The sequence below is a fragment of the Heterodontus francisci genome, chromosome 11 (assembly GCF_036365525.1).
Source record: "Heterodontus francisci isolate sHetFra1 chromosome 11, sHetFra1.hap1, whole genome shotgun sequence".
In the NCBI taxonomy this organism is placed as follows: domain Eukaryota; kingdom Metazoa; phylum Chordata; class Chondrichthyes; order Heterodontiformes; family Heterodontidae; genus Heterodontus; species Heterodontus francisci.
The window spans coordinates 20,964,379-20,983,184 of NC_090381.1; positions in this window are offsets into that span (position 1 = coordinate 20,964,379).

The window sequence follows — 18,806 nt, forward strand, 5'->3', positions numbered from 1 at the left end:
TCATGTGAACGTCATACGGTCATAGAGTTATACAGCACAAAAACAGGCCCTTCAGCCCATTGTGTCTGCGCTGGCCATCAAGCACGTTTCTATTCTAATCCCATTTTCCAGCACTTGGCCCATAGCCTTGTACGCTATGGTGCTTCAAGTGCTCATCTAAATACTTCTTAAATGTTGTGAGGGTTTCTGCCTCTACCACCCCTTCAGGCAGTGTGTTCCAGATTCCAACCACCCTCTGAGTAAATTTTTTTCTCCCTCAAATCCCCTCTAAACCTCCTGCCCCTTACCTTAAATCTGCGCCCCCGGTTATTGATACCTCCGCTAAGGGAAAAAATTCCTTCCACCTACCCTATCAATGCCCCTCATAATTTTGTATACCTCAATCAGGTCTCCCGTCAGTCTTCTCTGTTCTAAGGAAAACAAGCCTAGACTATCCAGTCTCTCTTTATGGCTGAAATGCTCCAGCCCAGGCAACATCCTGGTGAATCTCCTTTGCACCCTCTCCAGTGCAATCACATCCTTCCTATAGTGTGATGCCCAGAACTGTACACAGTACTCCAGCTGTGGCCTAACTAGCATTTTATAAAGCTCCATCATAACCTCCCTGCTCTTATATTCTATGCCTTGTCTAATAAAGTCAAGTATCCCATATGCCTTCCTAACCACCTTATCTATCTGTGTTGCTGCCTTCAGTGCTCTACGGACAAGTACACCAAGGTCCCTCTGACCCTCTGTACTTCTTAGGGTCCTACCATCCATTGTATATTCCCTTGCCTTGTTAGTCCTCCCAAAATGCATCACCTCACACTTCTCCATCTGCCACTGCTCTGTCCATCTTACCAGCCCATCTATATCATCCTGTAATCTAAGACTTTCCTCCTCACTATTTACAACACCTTCAATTTTCGTGTCATCTGCGAACTTACTGATCATACCTTCTATATTCATGTCTAAATCATTAATGTACACTACAAACAGCAAGGGTCCCAGCACCGATCCCTGCGGTACACCACTGGTCACAGGTTTCCAATCGCAAAAACAACCCTCGATCATCACCCTCTGCCTCCCGTCATTAAGCCAATTTTGGATCCAATTTGCCAAATTGCCCTGGATCCCATGGGCTCTTACCTTCTTAACCAATCTCCCATGCGGGACCTTATCAAAAAGCCTTACTGAAGTCCATGTAGACTACATCAACTGCCTTACAAGGGCCCGACCCGACAACAGCCAACCCGAAACCGACCCGGGCCCGACCCGACAACAGCCAACCCGAAACCGACCCGGGCCCGACCTGACAACAGCCAACCCGAAACCGACCCGGGCCCGACCCGACAACAGCCAACCCGAAACCGACCCGGGCCCGACCCGACAACAGCCAACCCGAAACCGACCCGGGCCCGACCCGACAACAGCCAACCCGAAACCGACCCAGGCCCGAGTCCTTTAATTTTTTTAAATGCCCGACCCAACACGAAAATAACAAACATATTATTGAAACAGAAAAAAAATCACAGATTAAAATTAAAACAATACGAAACAAAACAGTACAGTCCAGCCCGACCTGACCCGAGCCCGAATGCTGGACACAGAATACAGGCCTAACGCGAAGTGACCCCAACACGTGTTGTCGGGTTTGGGTCAGGTAGCCAGGCTTTAGGCTCCAGTCTGTGATCGTAACCCAATGACAAACAAGAAATTGGAAGTGGGAGACCAAATTGATCCCTAGTAAAAAAAAAATTAAAACTTCAATACAGGTTTTCTTGTGGTTTTCATTGCTAGAATTCTAGCATGTCCACATTTGAGACCAGTACCTTCTTAAGCCAGGGTGAAGTAACGTAGGAAAGGTTAAAGGCCCTATCTATTGAAGAGTTGAGGAATGTAGCTCGGCAGGTCGGGATTACTTTCCGTTCAACAGCTAAGAAATCTGAAATCCTAAGAGTTGTGGCCAACCATTTTTCACGTGAACCTGAAGATTCAGAAACAGGGTTAGAGACAGAAACAGACAGGGTAATTTTAGCTAAAATACAATTAGAACAGAGGAGACTAGAATTAGAATTCCAGAGACAGAAAGAGCAGAGAGAGTGTCAAGAAGGGGAAAAAAGAGAGCTTTCCCAGAAGGAGGAAAGTGAGTTAAGGCAGCTTGAATTAACTAGGGGGAGACCAGTACACCCCGTGAAGGCATGGCTAGTCAGGAAGCTACCCCTAGCTCAGGACTGTGTGCTGAGCTCTTACAGTTCTCCCAGTTGATTCCAAAGATCAATGAGGGCGATGTGGAAACATTTTTTGTCACTTTTGAAAAGCTTGCAAGACAGCTGAAATGGCCGGCAGAGAGCTGGACTCTGTTGTTACAAAGCAAGCTAACAGGAAAAGGCCATGAGGTTTATTCATCGTTGCCAGATGAAAATTCATCAGATTATGAGCTGACTAAAAATGCGATTATGGGGGCATATGAGCTAGTACCAGAAGCGTACCACCAGAAATTCCAAACCCTCCAAAAGCAGCCGGACCAAACTTACCTTGAGTTTGAAAGAGTTAAGCAGCTTGCTTTTGACCAGTGGGTAAGGGCACTTAAGGTACAGCTGACATATGAAAACCTTAGGGAGGTGATCCTTCTCACGGAGTTTAAAAACTCACTTCCCCTTTCTATTAAAACGCATGCAAAAGAACAAATGGTTCAAAGAGCCAGGCAGGCCGCAATTCTGGCTGATGAATTTACCCATGTAAGCAAGCCCTTACCCAAAGGGAAACCCTTGCCTAGTCACCCCCACAAACCCAAACAGGATAAAAGGCAGGAGGATGATAGGAGCCCAAATAGCCCTAGGTAAGAACCGTAAGCTAGACACACAGGGGGCCCTCCTAAGACCAAAAAGGATGGTACTGAGAGCAGGAGTGAGACCCAAAGACCTGTGTGTTTCCACTGTAATAAGGCAGATCAACCTCAAGCTGACTGCTGGAAATTATGGGGAAAACTTGTCGGATTAATCAGGGCACACCAGACCAGTGCAGGAGAAGGGGCCGTGATGGAAAGCACACCAGAGTAGACTGTGGCTTTAACTGTGGCAGAAAGACCCAGTAAACCTACTGCTGAGAGTGCGGGAAAATGTAACAAAATCCCTGAGAGTTACCAGGATTTTGTACCCCAAGGGAAAGTGACCCCATACCCCTCAAGTGAGGCAAGCAAGCTCATAGTCATATTTAGGGATACAGGTGCAGGAGGGAGGGCTTTAGGTTCTTGGGACATTGAGACCAGCTCTGGGGGAGATGGGACCTGTACAGGCCGGACGGGTTGCACCTGAACAGAGCTGGGACTGAGTTCCATGCAGGACGTTTTGCAAGTGCTGTTGGGGAGGGTTTAAACTAGTTTGGCAGGGGGATGGGGACCTGAGGGTAAACTCAGTTTGGACAAAATCAGAAATGAAAATGGAAGGCAGAAAATTAATGGATGAGTCTGGAAGACAGGAAACAAAGGAAAGAAAATTTTAAAAAAGTTTGGCAGTGCTCAAGGGTATCTAATTCAATGCAAGGAGTATAGCAAATAAAGCAGATGAGCTGAGGGCACAGTTAGACATGTGGCAGTATGACATCATAGCTATTACAGAAACATGGCTTAAGGAGGGACAGGAATGGCAGCTCAACATTCCTAGTTACAGGGTTTTCAGATGCGACAGGGAGGCGGATAGGAAAGGAGGGGGAGTGGCAATTTTGGTCAAGGAAACTACTACAGCTGTGAGGAGGGATGATATGTTGGAAGTTTCATCAAATGAGGCCAAATGGATTGAGATAAGGAGCAAAAAAGGGGCAATCACACTGCTGGGAGTGTACTATAGACTCCCAAACAGTCAGAGGGAGATAGAAGAGCAGATACGTAGGCAAATCTCTGAGAAGTGCAAGAATAGGACAGTAATAGTAGAGGATTTTAGCTACCCAACATTAACTGGGATAGTTTTAGTGTGAAAGGAATTGAGGGAGCAGAATTCTTGAGGTGCATTCAGGAGAACTTTTTTGTCCAGTATGTAGCAAGTCCAACAAGTGAGGGTGCAGTCTTAGACTTAGTTTTAGGAAATGAAGATGGGCAGGTGGAAGGAGTGGCAGTGGGGGTGCATTTTGGTGGCAGTGATCATAATTCAGTCAGTTTTAACATAATTATGGAAAAGGACAAGGATAAGAACACGAGTTAGAGTTCTCAATTGGGGCAATGCCAATTTTACTAAACTGAGGAGTGATTTAGTGAAAGTGGACTGGAAACAGCTACTTGAAGGTAAATCAGTGTCAGAGCAGTGGGAGGCATTCAAAGAGGAGATCCAAGGGGTTCAGAGTAAACATCTTCCCATAAAGAAAAATGGTGGGACGGCCAAATCTAGAGCCCCGTGGATGTCAAGGAGCTTACAGGGTAAGATAAGGCAGAAAAGGAAATCTTATGTTAAGACACTGAGAACTCAATGCTACAGAAAGCTGAGAGGAGTATAGAAAGTGGACGAAATTAGGAAAGCAAAGAGAGGACATTAAAAAATATTGGCAAGAAAAATCAAGGTGAACCCAAAGATGCTTTATCAATACATTAAGAGTAAGGGGATAACTAAGGAGAGCCCATTAAAGACCAAAAAGGTAACCTATGTGTAGGGGTGGAAGATGTTGGTGTGGTTCTTAATGAATACTTTGCATCTGTCTTCACGATGCAGATATTATAGTTAAGGAGGAGGAGTGTGAAGTATTGCATGTGATAAACATGAGGAGAGAGGAAGTATTAATGGGATTAGCATCCTTGAAAGTTGACAACTCACCAGGGTTGGATGAAATGTACCCCAGGCCGTTAAAACAAGCAAGAGAGGAAATAGCAGCAGGTCTGACTATTATTTTCCAGTCCTCACTGGATACAGGTGTGGTGTCGGAGGATTGGAAGACTGCTAATGTTTTACCTCGGTTTAAAAAGGGAGTGAGGTATAGACCGAGGTATAGACCGAATAATTACAGGCCAGTCAGTCTAACCTCAGTGGTGGGAAAATTATTGGAATCTATTCTGAGACACAGGATAAACTGTCACTTAGAAAGGCACAGGTTAATCAAGGATAGTCAGCATTTGTTAAGGGAAGATCTTATTTGACCAACTTGATCAAATTTTTTGAAGAAGTAACAAGGAAGATAGATGAGGGTAGTGCAGTTGATGTGGTCTACATGGATTTTAGCAAGACATTTGACAAGGTCCCACATAGCAGTCTGGTTAACAAAATAAAATCCCATAGGATCCAGCAAAATGCAACAAGGTGGATACGAAACTGGCTCAGTGGCAGGAAACATAGGGTAATTGTTGATGGGTGTTTTTGCAACTGGAGGGCTGTTTCCAGTGGCATTCTGCAGGCTCAGTACTGAGTCCCCTACTTTTTGTGATCTATATTAACGATTTGGACATAAATGCGGGGGGCATGATCAAGAAGTTTGCAGATGACACAAAGATTGGCCATGTGGTAGATAGAGAGGAGGATAGCTGTAGGCTGCAGGAAGATATTGATGCTCTGTTCAGTTGGGCAGAAAAGTGGCAAATGGAATTCAACCTGGAGAAGCGTGAGGTGATGCATTTGGGGAGATCAAACAAGGCAAAGGAATACATGATTAATGGGAAAATAATGAGGAGTGTAGAGGAAGTGAGGGACCTTGGAGTGAATGTCCACAGGTCCCTGAAGGTAGCAGGACAGGTCAATAAGGTGGTTAAGGCGGCGTATGGAATCCTTTCCTTTATTAGTCAAGGTATAAAATATAAGAGCAGGGAGGTTATGCTGGAACTGTATAAATCAATGGTTAGGCCACAACTTGAGTACTGTGTGCAGTTCTGGTCACCTCATTACAGAATTGCACTACAGAAGGTCCAGAGGAGATTTACAATGATGTTGCCATGACAGGAAAATGCAGCTATGAGGAAAGATTGGATAGGCTGATGTTCTACTTAGAACAGAGAAGGTTGAGGGGACATCTGATTGAAATGTACAAAATTTTGAGGGGCTTGGATAGAGTGGAGGTGAAGGGCCTATTCACCTTAGCAGAGAGGGTCAGTGACTAGGGGGCATAGATTTGAAGTGATTAGTAGAAATATTAGAGGAGAGATGAGGAAAAGTTTTTCACCCAGAGTGTGGTGGGGGTCTGGAACTCACTGCCTGAAAGGGTAGTTGAGGCAGAAAGCCTCAACTCATTCAAAAAAAGTCTGGATATGGACCTCAAGTGCCGTAATCTGCAGGGCTACGGACCAAATGCTGGAAGGTGGGATTAGAATGGATGGAACGTTTTTTGGCTGGGACCGACACGATGGGCCAAGTGGCCTCTTTCTGTGCTGTAAACGTTCTATGATTCTATGATATAGGGGCCACCAAATCCCTTCTGCTGGGAAAAGGCAAGATCTTTCCCCCAGAGAATTCAGTGAATTCTAGGGTGCTAGTGAATGTTATCGGTGAGTGGTGTATGTCGATACCTTTATATCAGGTGTACTCGGAGTTCGACCTAGTTTCACAACTGGTAACTGTGGGGATTGTCCCCACTTTACGTGTTTACTTGTGGATGGGGTCGATCTACCCTTGGGTAATGATCTGGTGGGGGCGAAGATGGTAGCCTCCCCAGTAGTTTTAGAGAGACCGAAAGAGATCACGGAGACAAAGCAATTGCAGGAGAAGGGTCCTGGCGTTTTCCCTGACTGTGTGGTAACTTGGTCCATGGCCAAACAAGCTCCCTCTACTTAAAATAAATGAAGAATTGAAAAATAGTACTATAAATAATATTTACTCAATGAAAGAAAACCATAAACAATGATATAAATCAGTACTTAAAGGAACTAAAAAAAATCATATGCAGTAGAAACGTACTGAAAGGAAAATAATCAGTGAACAAATGGAAAAACCATTTAGGGCTGATGATTTATGTCATCGGACCGTGTTAATGGTGTGATTTATGGTCCTGACATGCCACTCGACCTTAGAGGCCCAGAAAGAGAACAATGCAACTGTGGAGTCTCACTCCTGCAGGTAGTAAATTGTTCCAAGACATTTTTTTCCCTTTCTGCCACGCTTTTCTCTCGATTAAGTTATGCTCTATCCTCTTTATTTCTCTTTCTGTATCTGACTCTATTTCACCCAATTTCCTGTTCCCTCATTCTATGGGCTGAATCTTCTGTTTCCAGCGGTGGGAAAAGAGAACAATGAAATGGAAGAATTATGAATTTAAAAAGTCAACTGCTAAACAAAACCACAAGAACATGGACACTTATATAACAGTCAAAATGGAGTCGCAGTCACATGACTTCTCCTGTACTGGAAACAAACTTGTCAGCAAAATAACCACTATTGCATATTGATGACTTCTAGCTACAAGAATTAACTAACAAAGGGTTCTGGAGACAGTTGGACTAACAGCCCAAATTAATAAGTGTGAGGTAGTCTCATCATAACAGAATGTATCCATCCATACATTTGTCTGTTTATTTGACCCTAAAAAACCAAGCCACAGCTGACACTTAGGCTGGAATTGGAGGAATGCAGAGATTTCAGAGGGTATAGGGCTGAAGAAAGTTAGAGATAGAGAGGGGCGAGACCATGCAAAAATTTGAAAACAAGGATGAAATTTGAAGGTAGAATTGTTGCTGGACCAGATGCCAATGTAGTTCAGCGAGCACAGGGGTGATGTGTGAACAGGACTTTGTACTAGTTAAAATATGGGAAGTGGAGTTTTGGATGAACTGAAGTTTACAGATGGGAGGCCGGTCAGGAGAGCATTGGAAGAGTTGAGCCTGGACGGAACAATAGCATGAATGAGGGTTTCAGCAGCAGATGGGCCAAGATAGGGGTGATGCTGCAGAGGTGGAAATAGGCAGTCTTGATGCTGGAGAGGATATGAGGTTGGAAGCCAAGTTTACAAACAGTCTGGTTGAGCCTCAGACAGTGGCAAGGGAGAGGGATGGAGTCGGTGGCTAGGGAATGGAGTTTGTGGTGGGGACGGAAGACAATGGTTTTGGCCTTCCCAATATTTAAATCATGGAAATTTCTGCTCATGCAATATGGGATATTGGACAAGTAGCGTAACAAAGCAGCCCATGTGGTGAAGGTACGCCCACTCTGCTGTTAGTTCCAGGATTCTGACCCAGTGACAATGAAAATTTCCAAGTTCAGGTTGTGTGTGACTTGAAGGGGCACTTGCAGGTTGTGTTGTCTCCGTGCGTCTGCTGCCCTTGCCCTTCTAGGATGATAGAGATCACAGATTTGGGACATGCTGTTGAATGAGGCTTAGTGAATTGCTGCAGTGCATCTTGTAGATGGTACTCACTGTTGCCACTGTGTGCCGGTAATGGAGGCAGTGAATGTTTAACGCGGTGGATAGGGTTTTGATCAAGCGGGCTGCTTTGTCCCAGATGGTGACGAGATTCTTGCATGTTGTTGGAGCTACATTTGTCCAGGCAAGTCAAGAGTATTCCATCACACTCCTGACTTGTTCCTTGTAATGCTGGACAGATGTTGGGGAGTCAGGAACTGAGTTGTGCACTGTAGAATATCCAATCCTTCACCTGCTCTTGTAGCTACAGTATTTATGTGGTAGGTCCAGTTCAGTTTCTGGTCAATAATGACTTCCAGGATGTTGATGGTCAGGGATTCAATGACGGTAATGCCGTTGAATGTCAAGGGAAGGTGGTTAGACTCTTTCTTGTTGAGATGGTCATTGCCCTGACCTTGTTGCATGCAGACACAGACTGCTTCATTATCTGAGGAATTAAAAATGGAACTGAACACTGCAATCATCAGCAAATATCCCCATGTCTGATGGAGGGAAACATGATTAATGAAGCAGCTGAAGATGGTTGGGCTTAGGACATTGCCCTGAGGAACTGCTGCAGTGATGTCCTGGGGCTGAGATGATTGGTCTCCAACAACCACAACCATCTTCCTTTGTACTAGGTATGACTCCAGCCAATGGAGAGTTTTTCCCCCGATTCCCATTGACTTCAGTTTTTTGAGAGCTCCTTGTTGCCATACTCAAGTCACGTTCTGCCTTGATCTTAAGATCAGTCACTTTCATCTCACCTTTGTAATTCAGCTCTTTTCCATGTTTGAACCAAAGTTGTAATGAGATCCGGAGCTGAGTTGCCCTGGCAGAACCCAAACTGAGCATCAATGAGCAGGTTATTAGTGAGTAAGTGCTGCTTGATAGCACTGTCGACAACACTTTCAAACACCTTGCTGATGACTGAGTGTAGGCTGATGGGGCAGTAGTTAGTTGGGTTGGATTTATCCTGTTTTTTGTGGACAGGACAGACCTGGGAAATTCTCCACTTTGCCAAGCAGATGCCAGTGTTGTATCTGTACTGGAACAGCTTGGCTAAATCTGAAGCACAAGTCTTCAGCACTACAGCTGGGATGTTGTCGGGGTTCATAGTCTTTGCTGTGTCCAGTGCACTCAGGTGTTTCTTGATATCACATCATGTGAATTGAATTGGTAGAAGACTGGCTTCTGTGATGCTGGGGACGTCAGGAGGAGGCCGAAATGGATCATCCATTCAGCACTTCTGGTTGAAGATGGTTGCGGACCTTTCAGCCTTGTCTTTAGTACTGATGTGCTGGGCTCCCCGATCGTTCAGAATGGGGATATTTGTGGAGCCTCCACCTCCTGTTTGTTGTTTAATTGTCTCCACCATTCATGACTGGATGTGGCAGGACTGCAGAGCTTAGATCTGATCCGTTGGTTGTGGGATCACTTAGCCCTGTCTATTGCATGCTGCTTCTGCTGTTTGGCATGCAAGTAGTCCTGTGTTGTAACTGCACCAGGCTGACACCTCATTTTTAGGTATTCCTGGTGCTGCTCCTGGTATGCCCTCCTGGTAAAGGTAGAGTGTGGGATATGCCAGGCCATGAGGCTACAGATTGAATACAGTTCTGCTGCTGATGACCCACAGCGTCTCATGGATGCCCAGTTTTCAGTTGCTTGATCTGTTCAAAATCTATCCCATTTAGCATGGTAGTAGTGCCACACAACACAATGGTGGGTATCCTCAATGTGAAGACGGGACTTCGTCTCCACAAGGACTGTGCAGTGGTCACACCTACCAATACTGTCATGGACAGATGCATCTGCAAAAGGTAGATTGGTGAGGGCAAGGTCAAGTAGGTTTTTCCCTCACCACCTGCTGCAGACCCAGTCTAGCAGCTATGTCCTTTAGGACTCGGTCAGTAGTGGTGCGCCCAAGCCACTCTTGGTGATGGACACTGAAGTCCCCCATCCAGAGTACATTCTGTGCCCTTGCTACCCTTAGTGCTTCTTCCAGTTGGTGTTCAACATAGAGAAGCACTGCTGCGTCAGATGAGGAGGGGCAGGAGGTTTCTTTGCCCATACTTGACCTCATTGAGGATGGGGATGTTTGTGGAGCTGCCTCCTCACATTGTTTGATTACTTTTCCACCACTGTGGCAGGACTGTAGAGCCTTGATCTGATCCACTTGTTGTGGGATTGCCTAGCTCTTTCCATAGCATGTTGTTTCTGCTGTTCAGCATGCATGTAGCCTGGTGTTGTAGCATCACCAGATTGGCACCTCATTTTTAGGTATACTTGGTGCTGCTCCTGGCAGGCTCTCCAAAACTCCTCATTGAACCAGGGTTGATCCCCTGGCTTGATGGTAATGGTAGAGTGAGGGATATTCCGGGCTATCAGGTTACAGACTGTGGTTGAATGGCCCACAGCACCTCATGGATGCCCAGGTTTGAGCTGCGAGATCTGATCTGAATCTATCCCATTTAACAGGGTGGGCTTTTTATATTCATTCGTGGGATGTGGGCGTCGCTGGCTATGTCAGCATTTATTGCCCATTCCTAATTGCCCTTGAGAAGGTGGTGGTGAGCTGCCTTTTTGAACCGCTGCAGTCCATGTGGGGTAGGTACACCCACAGTGCTGTTAGGAAGGGAGTTCCAGGATTTTGACCCAGCGACAGTGAAGGAACGGCGATTATAGTTCCAAGTCAGGATGGTGTGTGACTTGGAGGAGAACTTGCAGGTGGTGGTGTTCCCATGCACTTGCTGCCCTTGTCCTTCTAGTTGGTAGAGGTCGCGGGTTTGGAAGCTGCTGTCTAAGGAGCCTTGGTGCGTTGCTGCAGTGCATCTTGTAGATGGTACACACTGTTGCCACTGTGCGTCAGTGGTGGAGGGAGTGAATGTTTGTAGATGGGGTGCCAATCAAGTGGGCTGCTTTGTCCTGGATGGTGTCGAGCTTCTTGAGTGTTGTTGGAGCTGCACCTATCCAAGCAAGTGGAGAGTATTCCATCACACTCCTGACTTGTGCCTTGTAGATGGTGGACAGGCTTTGGGGAGTCAGGAGGTGAATTACTCGCCGCAGGATTCCTAGCCTCTGACCTGACCTGCTCTTGTAGCCACGGTATTTATATGGCTACTCCAGTTCAGTTTCTGTTCAATGGTAACCCCTAGGATGTTGATAATGGGGGATTCAGCGATGGTAATGCCATTGAATGTCAAGGAGAGATGGTTAGATTCTCTCTTGTTGGAGATGGTCTTTACCTGGCACTTGTGTGGCATGAATGTTACTTGCCACTTATCAGCCCAAACCTGGATATTGTCCAAGTCTTGCTGCATTTCTACACGGACTGCTTCAGTATCTGAGGAGTCACGAATGGTGTGAACATTGTGCAATCATCAGCGAACATCCCCATTTCTGACCTTATGATTGAAGGAAGGTCATTGATGAAGCAGCTGAAGATGGTTGGGCCAAGAACACTACCCTGCAGTGATGACCTGGAGCTCAGATGATTGACCTCCAACAACCACAACCATCTTCCTTTGTGCTAGGTATGACTCCAGCCAGTGGAGGATTTTCCCCTGATTCCCAGTTTTGCTAGGGCTCCTTGATGCCATACTCAGTCAAATGCTGCCTCGATGTCAAGGGAGTCACTCTCACCGCACCTCTTCAGATCAGCTCTTTTCTCCATGTTTGAACCAAGGCTGTAATGAGGTCAGGTGCTGAGTGGCCCTGGCGGAACCCAAACTAAGCGTCACTGAGCAGGTTATTGCTAAGCAAGTGCCGCTTGATGGCACTGTTGATGACTCCTTCCATCACATTCCTGATGATTGAGAGTATTCTGATGGGGCGGTAATTGGTCGGGTTGGACTTGTCCTGCTTTTTGTGTACAGGACATACCTGGGCAATTTTTCACATTGCCGGGTAGATGCCAGTGTTGTAGCTATACTGGAACAGCTTGGCTAGTTAGTGCCACACAACACAATAGATGGTGTCCTCAGCGTGAAGATGAGATTTTGACTCCACAAGGACTGTGTGATGGTCACTCCTACAAACAGAGACACATCTGTGATAGGTAGATTGGTGAAGATAAGGTCAAGTAGGTTTTTCCCTCATGTTGGTTCCCTCACCACCTGCTGCAAGCCCAGTATGGCTGCCATGACTTTAGGACTCAGCTCGGTCGGTACTAGTGGTCCTGAGCCACTCTTGGTGATGGATATTGATATCTCTCATCCAATGTACATTCTACGCTTCTTCCAAGTGGTGTTCAACATGGAGGAGGATTGATGCATCAGCTAAGGGAGAGAAGTAGGTAGTAATCAGCAGAATGGTTCCTTACCCATGTTTGACCTGATGCCACGAGACTTCATATGGTACAGAGTCATGGTTGAGTACTCCCATGGCCACTCCCTCCCGACTTCATACACTGTTACCTCTGATGTGTCTGTTCTGCTGGTTGGACAGGACATATCCAGAGATGGTGATGGAAGAGCTGGGAACATTGGCTGGTAGGTATGACTATATCAGGCTGTTACTTGACTAGTCTCCTAATTTTGGTACAAGTTCCCAGGTGTTAGTGAGGAGGACCTTCCTGGGTCCACTGGGTGGGGTGTACCTTTTCCGTGTCCGAATCCAGTGCCAAGGTCGATGCCAGGTGATCCACCTGGTGTTATTATTTTCTTTGGTAGTGCTTTGATATAACTGAGTAGCTTGCTAGGACATTTCAGAGGGTAATTGAGAGGCAATGATATTGCTGTGGGCCTGGTGTCACATATAGGCCAGACTGGGCAAGAGCTGTTGTATGATTGCCTATGAGAATGATTTCCCTTTAAGATCTTAGTATGCTAATGCGCCGAGTACCAGGATGCAGTCTTGTGACTGCATCCTGGTACTCGGAGCCAGAGTCACTCTGCAACTGTAACACCCACATTGAGGTTCTGTAAATAGTTAGCTGTGTACTGTATATAATAGTCTAGCTGTAGATAAATCTATTTGAGATCTTCAACCAACTGGACTCCACGCATCTCATTTATGTTGTATCAGACAAGATAAGATAACTCATTAAATGGTGGCAGCTGTGGTGAGCAAAAAAGTCTAAGTTGAAGATGACAGGTAAAACAGCTCTGAAAATGACTTTCCTACAGCCATTGGAGAGAAAAGTAAAAAAAAATACTGGCTCAAACAGTAAAGAGAAAAGGGACTTACCTCCAGCTGTAGTAGACAGAGCTCAGAACGACAGGCTGCAAGGAAATTGAATGAGTCATTGTGCCGACAGTCAAGGGATACTGCTTTAAAAAAATGTTTTGAAGTCCTTCAAAAGATTGGCTGTTTTTCTAAAAGCTCTGTGTAAAAAAAATGGGGAAGACCAGACTCCTCTCCAAGGCTGATCGAGGTCGGCGCCATTACAGGAGGCATCCATTAGAAAAAAAGTGGGAAAACCCAGATCACTGCAGAGCCTTCATCCATGCAGCCTAAGTTTTTTAAAAAATTGAACTACTCCAGCGTGAATATGAACTTCTATTCAGGAAGCCACAGTAAATAAAACCATTAAAACCACTGGAATGTGAAGAACATAAAAAAACCCTATTGAACTGCCTATTGGAAGCAAGATAAACACACAGCACTAGCAAACACATGTTCCTGTCAATCAAAGCAGCTAGTATAAATAACAGAGAGTCTCTTAAAGGGGAAACAGTGCAAAGTGATGGAACAAGTCTTAAAGCAAGTTTTAAAGCAAACGAACAGCAGAAATATGGATACCAAATTTCCCAGCATGAACTGGAAGGCTGTGGTTATCTTTTTCGAGTTCCAACTTTTCAAACAAAGAATGCAGTTATGCTTCACAGACTGAGTAATTGTAGAACCAGAAAAACAGGCTGTAAAGCTACTAATAGCAGTTGGAAATGAGGGATCACAAAGAATCAACACCTCTGGACTAGCTGACAAGGACCAGAAATATCCCTCAAAGATATGGAAAATGCTAGAAGATCAGCTCTGATTACAAGTGAATTCACCACCTGGAATTGATGTCCCACAGGCAACAGCCACAAGAATCAATAGACCAGTTCATCAGTAGATGCCTTGGTAACAGCAATAAATGCTATTTATCAGAAACTGAGCTGTTGAACCGAATAATGGAGATGGTGATTGTATCGACACCTATTGAAGCTTTTCAGTCAGCCCTCTTGGCGAAAAAGAAAGGTCACGATGTTGATGCACTACTGGAAGATGGCAGGAAATATGAAGCCATTATAGCTGGATAGCAGCACCTGCAAGTACTAGGTGCAGCCAACAGTTTCGGCACCATAACCAGGTCAAAAAGAGCAAGCTAGCTATATGGTAAGTGCAGTCTATCCCACTCACGGTGAAATTGCCCTGCATTTCATGACCTGTGCAAGGCGTGCAGTGCAAAAGGACACTGGGCCCGCCTATGCAAGATATCTAGCTCCAAAGACGTGGCCAGAAGCTACAGCAGGACACAGGCAAACAGAAGATAGGCGCAGCAACAGGGCAACAGCAGCAAGGAGAGCCCCAGAGACCTGCGTAAACGCAAGTCAATACATGAAGTCCACAGTGAAAAAGACAAGACTCAACAAGGAGTAATTCTCAGCCAGAAGACAAACAGACATTGCACATTGTGACCCTGACACACCACGTTGATGAAGTCAAACAACTGGAAGCTTTCGCCACTATTAACATCACATTCCCAAAGAAAGCTGGCAAACATACACTCAGCGTCAAGATTGACACCGGCGCTAGTGCAAATATCCTACCAGTCTGAATCCTCAAAGATATGTACTGGAGTCAATGGAAATCAATGATACAACCAACAACTGCCAAGTTATCTGCATGCAACGGGTCACCCATTCCTTGCAGTAGCACACTAACATTGCAATGCAGCTATGGCAAGTTGGCATGGAAACCACAAACATTCTACATTGTAAACACGAGCGGACCAACAGTGCCAGAACTACCAGCATGTAAGGACCTCAACATCATAACATCTATGAGGTCACCAAGGTACCCATTGCAGCAGAAGAGACCAAGGGTACTCGCATTGAGTCACAGTTGCTCCAGGATCTCAGTAGTTTTGGTTTGGAGAGTATCAGCCTCTTCTCGGAGATGCCACACCAACAGAATGAAGATCCAAATTCAGATGGTGAAAGTTCCTTGTCAACAGGCAGTGTTTTTTCACGCTCCAGTGACGCAGAAGAAGAGATTGACGTTGCCACCACTGAGAAGCAAAAGCTGGCATTGGGGAGAAGTCCCATGGGGAAATCTCCAAGGACCAGAACCTGCTCGCAGACTCTGGCCAGCATCAAATGGCACAGCCTGGAAACCCAGCAACGGCACAACCATGCCACATCTTCACTTCTGCTCTCTACAGAACTGCCAGAACCACAACAAGCCAGAACAGACAGGTACTGCCATGAGGAAAAGTACTCCTCCCCCAACAAGTCCTCAACCCTCAGCCCCAGGCCTTCGGATGCAGAGGATGAGGAGAGACGAAGGACACACAATGTCCTGAATAGGCAGAGGAGGAATGAGTTGAAGCATTGCTTGTTGGCTCTTCGAGATGAGGTGCTGGAATGTTTCAAGAATGACAAGGCCATAAAAGCGGTCATCTAAGAAGTATCTTAGCAGGCTGAAGGCAGAACAACAGAAACTGAATGCAGAGAGGGAGAAACTTCAGAAAAAACAGCAACAGATGAGACACACTGAAACGATATATGGACTTTTAAGACTCTGCACTTGTAAGTTTCACAATCTCTATACCTGTGTAAATAGCTTTGATGTTATCTAATGTTACTTGTAGCATACGAGACTTATCTTTGGAGCGAAAGGCGATTTTGTATGATTGCCTTTAAGAGTGATTTCCCTTTAACATCTTAGTATGCTAATGAGCTGAGTACCAGGGTGCAGTCATGTGACTCAGAGCCAGAGTCACTCTGCAACTGTCACACCCAGAGTAAGGTTCTGTAAATAGTTAGCTCTGTACTGTATACAATATTTAGCTGTAATAAACCTGTTTGAGATCTTCAGCCAACTGGACTCCACACATCTCATTTATGTTGCATCAGATAACATAAAAGAACTCATTACAAAAACAGCAGGTTCCCTTCCCTAAAGGACATTAGTGAACCAAGTGGGGTTTTACAACAATCCAGTAGCTTCATGATCACCATATTGATACTAGCTTTTTATTAACTGAAAATTAACATTCGTAACCTGCATCTTCATTTTGATTTGAACTTGCATCTTCAGATTTTTAGTCCAGGCCTCTGCAATGCAAGCTCTGTAACAAAACCATTATACTACCATACCACTGTGCTGTAACACACAGAAACCTAATTGGAGAGGTTCAGACATAGTGTTTGAAAGTTGAGAATGAATTTTGGAAGTTCATGGACTTTGAAGAGGAAAAGAAGGTTGGAGATGGGGCAGTACTTTGCAACCCTTTTGAGAAAGGTGATGCTGGCAGATTTGAAGGGGAGGGGGACAGTACTTGAGACAGGGAACTGTTAACAATATTAGCTCACATGGGGACCAGAAAGGAAAGTTGGGTAGTCAGCAGTTGAGTGGGAATAGGGTTAACAGCACAGCAAGTGGGTCTCATGGCCAAGCTGAGCACAGAGAGAGTATGACAGGAGATAGGAGAGAAACTAGAGAAAGATATGAGTTTATGACTAAGGCCTGGTGAACTGGGGAAGGGAGGAATGCAGCAGAGACAGCTGAACAGATGGTCACTGTTTTAGTATCCTGGGTCCTCCAGTATATTCACCAGCTTCTTATTAGGATAAACTCTTAACTAGAAAATATATCTGTTAAATTACTGCTATCATGTAATGTCAAGAATATCTATATACATGTATATGTTTTGTTTTGCCTTTGTGTTAAGAGACTTGTGCTTTGCAGGTGTGGATAGGATCAGGGAAAGGGTAGTAGGAGCCTGGGGTTTGGCTCAGGAGTGCAGGCACTTGTTACTGTGACTTTTACCTAAGGCATAAACACGGTAATACAACTCTCAATTATACTTTGTAAACTACTGTCCAAATACTATCATGTATCAAATCTCACTTGTGCTGAGTAAAGTTTAATCACTGCCCCCAATATGGGTCAATGTTGGATCAGGGCTATTAAAGGTTTTATTTTTGATAAACCATCACTCAGTTTTAGAGACAAAGAAATCAATGAGCTCTTCATATTTGTTGTTGGAGGTGAGGGTGGAGAATGGAGGGGAGAGGGCTTTTAGGAAGATAGTTTACAGTGGAGAAGGGAAGCCATGGCATTTCAGGACAATCCTGGAATATTGAGCAGTTTTGACAGAGGACAGCAGGACCCAAAACTACTGTATGTGGTCCAGCAGATCTGATGATGAATGACTAAACTAGTTGTCCACCATAAACATTCAAGTCTCCAACCCTTGGACTTAAGGAAGCAGCAATGGGGGCCATACACAGTGGAGGAATGACCAGGGTGGGAGAGGCACATTTTACTGGGGACAAGGGTGTTAAAGGTGGAGGTGAGAGTGTCATTGAGCAGAGCGGTAGCTACAGAAGTACCATGGTGAATGGAGGGCCAAAGGATAGACAGTTGGGAATGTGGAAGAGTGTTTGTAAGTGATTTGGGGGAAAGTTTAATCCAGGGACACAGAAGGAAGTGGGGTTGGCCAGGGGAAGGGAGATGTGGCAGGTGAAGGATACAAGGAAATGATCATAGATGGCATTATCTGTGGAAGTATAGGTCATGTGAGATAGCAAGGTTGAGAGGATGGCCGTGAATATGGACAGGGGAATTTATACGGAGGGAGAAAATCAGGAAGGATAGGCGGGCAATTAACTCAGTGGAGCTGAGGTGTAGTTGTAATCACCGAGGATGAGAAGTTGCTCACTGCAGAGGTTGAGGCAGGAAAGCAGTTAAGGTATCTCAGTAAGAAACTTGGTGTGATACTTGGGCGGGCAGTAAAGAACGAGGATTTTAGATGAGAGGTGAGAGGGGTGGAATAAGGTGAGATGGTCAACAGAGGAGAATGTGCCAGAGGACAGACCAAGGTGTAATTTGGTGATAAGGATCACACCACCACCACAACTGTCTGGGCGGGGCTAGTGGTGGAAAGTATAGCCAGATGGGGAAGCTTCATTAAGCCTAGTTTTCGTGAAGGCCATGATTTATCGATTCAATCATCTATAATAAGCTCATGGATAGCAGGGGCTTTGTTCATAAGTGAACGGATGTTCTGGAGGGAGATGCGGAGAGGGGTGGTGAGAGATGATTCAGCGGCAGAGTCCACAAAATCAACTGAGGGTGAGGTGAATGAGACAGGAAGGTGACTGTAAAGATTAGCCCTCAGTGGGCAGACTGTGTGGGAAGATCAATGAGAAAGTAGGATGGGCAGTCAGGGTTGCTGCTCATAAAGAGGTAACGATGAATGCCTCAACAGCCTTCAGAGGATGTTAAGAAAGCTGTGGGCAGATCCAGGAGGGACTCAGGCCTGGGACAGTGGCAGGAGAGTAAGAAGGTTGAGGAGTGCTGAAAGATTG